Source organism: Epinephelus moara, chromosome 3 (genome assembly GCF_006386435.1).
Source record: "Epinephelus moara isolate mb chromosome 3, YSFRI_EMoa_1.0, whole genome shotgun sequence".
NCBI classification, from domain to species: Eukaryota; Metazoa; Chordata; class Actinopteri; order Perciformes; family Serranidae; genus Epinephelus; species Epinephelus moara.
The window spans coordinates 21,256,399-21,260,451 of NC_065508.1; the positions used below are offsets into that span (position 1 = coordinate 21,256,399).

The 4,053-nt window shown below is 37.8% G+C and overlaps 1 protein-coding gene across 4 annotated transcripts in view; it reads right to left on the reverse strand.

Moving 5' to 3' along the window:
- Window positions 1-3,669, reverse strand: part of ncor1 (nuclear receptor corepressor 1) — an 82,499-nt gene extending 78,830 nt beyond the window's left edge. For all 4 annotated transcript variants that reach the window (XM_050039583.1, XM_050039577.1, XM_050039574.1 and 1 more), the window contains exon 1: window positions 3,543-3,669. The gene's annotated coding sequence lies outside the window, so the exon portion shown is untranslated. The remainder of the gene's footprint in view (window positions 1-3,542) is intronic.
- Between the last annotated feature and the right edge of the window lie 384 nt (window positions 3,670-4,053).

A 4,053-nucleotide genomic window follows, 5' to 3' on the forward strand; every position in this document is an offset into this window, starting at 1 on the left:
GTTTTATAGAACCACCATCTTTCCAGCAGTGACATACTTCTTAGTAACAAACACTTACTCAAAAATATTTGTAAATAAATGTAATTCTTATGAGAAAAAAAGCCTTACAAAAAGAAAATTGTATTGTAGGCTGTTAAAGAATCACCTACCATTTGTATTTGAAATTACAGGTTTAGTTAAATAATGAATACAATTTATTTTCATAAATAGGAGTAAAATGTCTATACATGATCTGAAAATACAATAAAACCAAATTAATGGAAACAATAAACAAACAACCTGTCCAAATGTTTACACATGAATCTATGCTCAAATCTAAAAGTAGTTTAGCCTGAGCCAGCTCTGTTCTTTATTTTTAAGTTGCTGGGGTGTGACAAGCAACAAATATTTTTTCTTGAGCCTTCCTGAGTGACTTGGGAAAAATGCATGACCCTCCATCCACCATTTAATTTTTCAAAATTAACATAAATTTAAAAAAATGTCATCATTGTGTAAATGACAAATAATCCAATCTTATTGTAAATTTGAACACATTTTATATATGAAGCGTGACAGCAAATTAGCAGCCAGACTGACTTTTATTATAACTAATTGGCCACACAATTTCATCTCTTGTACAAACAATCTGTTGTTTATTAAAGGGATTAGCAGGGTGTGTCATGTCATAGTTAACATATTTTTTAGATGGGAAAACTCCTCAGATTTTAATTAAGTTCTGCTGTACAGCTGTGGTAAATAGGTGCAGTCTCAAACCTTACACGTCATGCCATCCAGTCAGATGAGCAGTGATCATGGTTTCAACTTTCCACTCATGTTGCCATTACTTCTGAACAACATCCCATTGTTATCTGATATAATTTTATCCAAGATAAACCCATCAATCCTCCACTTGCATTTAAGCAAATTAGCTGAACGGAAATGATCAAGTTTATTTTTAGCTGCTTAAAGTCACGTTGGCCTGGATCAGTTCAGCAATATCTGAAGAATAAGACAGAGCAAGGAAGCACTGTCACCCAGTACATTTCAGTTGAACAAACACATAGATTTTGTATTTGGTCTGATTATTTTTTGGGCAACGTGCTACCAAACACACACAGGAAAAGTTTCTGCGTCACTGGATTTTTTTTTTTCTCACAGGGACCCAACGTATGAATCTGTGTTCTGCTGGCTCCAGCATTTTTATTCTAGGTCTGCAAGATTTATAGCATGGCCACCATGCCAAAACATTATGATGCTAACTTCAGGGATGGAAAAGCTACAACCATTGCCACCATAAGCAGGGTGGGAAGCTGTTATTTTATTACAATCCACAGGCCACACAGTTTGGTGGATCCCATAATTCGAAATCCACTTTCAGTTTTAGAAATGATACTAAAAATATCATCAGCGTCTTGACGCAGTGACTTGTAAAAAGCCGCATTGAATGCAGCTGGTGGATGGTTTTGTTTTTATACAATAAACTGTAGAGCGCTATTTTTACCATTAAAGTGACATAACCTTGTATTATATAGTAGCAACGGTTGTCATGTCCTATGCTTTCTGCACGAAGCTAACACCAAACAGGACAGGAATCCAGTTCTTAAATGTATGTGAGATGAAGTTTCATTGCCAGCAGCACCTTTTGGCTTTAATCCAAGACAGAGCAAATCCTCTCAAAGCAAACTGTCAAAATGAGAGGCAGACATACTGTACATGTCAATATGTGAGGAGCAATTAAACAACAAAAGAGAAACTCAGAAAGAGAGCACCCAGCAGCACTGCAGCTGCCTCAAAATATTACAGCCCTGTTTTATGCTTCACTTTTACTGTTCTGTTTTTCTAAACTTGATTTAATTCACTCCTACCTCATTTTCTCTGGCCTGAGAATACCAAAAAAGGCCAATGCCACTGAAAACACTATTGATAACATTACTTAAATGACATAAGATCCCTGTTTAAAAAAATAGGAACTTGTGTTGTACCCTGAGGTGATGACCAAATATTTACCAGAATGGCGGACAATCAGTGAAACAGGAAACAACAATTGATGCACTGATGCTGCGCAGGAGGATTTTGTCAAACGTCAACTTCAGTCTGGCTCCTTTACAAACACATTATATGAAGAAAAAGAAGAGGAAGCCACCTCCCTGTCCCATCCAGTCACTGAATCTTTTAAGTATACAGAGCAACCGACTAAGAAGGATAGCATTAATATGCTTCCCATCAGAATCAGCTGTTGCAGTCCTGGTCAGTGACCTGACTGTTCATAACCTGTTTCTCAGTTTTTATTACTGCTTTTGTAATAATGCTCACAGAAATCTATGATGGGAATCATGTAATGGGCCTTTTCAAAATACAGGTACAGATGGATCCCTGTCTCGCCTCTTTTGACGTGTATATCACAGAAATCGTGGCTACAGTACATCTACTAATCTGTCATTTTAATTTCAACAACTGGAGTGGTTTAAGTCCATGATTCCCAACAAGGGGGTAATTTTTTCCAATTGCCTGGGGATACTTTAAAAATTAAGTAGCTAATTTGCAACTAATTGTGGTAGAAAAAAATAGAGACTGGGTGAATTAAAACAAATATGATTTTAAACACTGCAGTGATGCTGCTATAGTACTTACTTTTTCACACAACAATAAACTACAATAGGATCTCCAACCTGAGTAGGCTGCAACTCCTGAAATCCATATGCTAAGATTAAGTGTATAAAAACTAGTCAGAAAGTAAGCAATAAATCCAAATAGAGCTGGAAGTGTTGGTGAAATTGTCAGCTTCTGCCATTTTAAGTGGTAGTAGTGCAAACGTAAACTTGACCAATATTGAAATTAAAAACAAACACAGGCAAATCCTGAGTTAATGAAAAGAAATTGTATTTAAAACCCCTTTTAAATGGACACATTTAGGACATGACAAGTGGTGCTGATGAGGGATCACTGCTCATCTAATGAGCTGTGGGGGTGAGACAGACACCAAAAAAGGTCGGGAAACACCAGGTTAAGGCATCTGTGGAGTAGATGCATGTAGTTTTGGGTTATAAAAACTGCCTAGCCGTTAGCTTCCGTTGTTTCACCGGGAAGTTCTAGGTACAGTTAATTTTAGAAAGCATTTGCCATGGTCTCTGATGATTTCCATGCAAACCAAGCAGCCTCGATAACCCCTACTGCCTCATACATTACCCAGCAGTGAGAAATATTGCTGCTGTGTGTTGTTATTGTTGTCTTTTAACATCATACTGTCATATAAACGCAATTGGATTTGTAGCTTATCTTGGGGGATGGGTCTATTTCCACAACAGAGCGCTCTTTCCCGGAAATGCACCAAAAACCCCCACAATAATACACTTGTGCTCAAAAGTAAACGCTACTTTAGCGCTTCAGTGCAGAAACACAACGTTTAAGATGTTGTTGTTGTCGCTAGCTAGCCTGTATTTCACCTTTGAATCCTCAACCACGTCGCCATCTTGCAAGGCAGATTTTCAGCGTAGACCGGGGGCGCTTAAATTGCGTGCTAATTAGACATGTTGCTCTGCTGCGTGTTAGCGATTTGTACTCACCTCATGTTTAGAAAATATACCGATGGCAGAGAAACGTATCCCTGGGCAGAAATATGTGTCAATTGTTGATTGTAAATCCGCGGGTTGTGGGCTGTGGACAACTGGGCAGACTGAAGGCTGCGCCGCATTTGTCGGTCGATGTCCTGACAGGGTAAAGGAAATTGTCCCCGCTCAGTTGAATCCTCGTGGTACTACTGGCATACCGCAACACATTTATATGAACAATAAAACTATGATATACAGATGTAAAAATTGAGTGGACTTTTGTGTCGCCCCTTTTGATAAACATTAAACATGTCTGTTTTTATACTTTTATATACCTGTAAGGATAATGCAGTGCCACAGCTAAATCGTTCCCCTTGAACACAGTAACGTTCCTGGTGTTTTACATTTTCACTTTTCAAAAACACAAATTCAGCTTAATTTACATAACTTTCTTCAACGTTTTCCAACTCCTCTTTATTTAAATACGCCGTAAAATTATTCAGTATCACATGCATGTCTTCGTTCT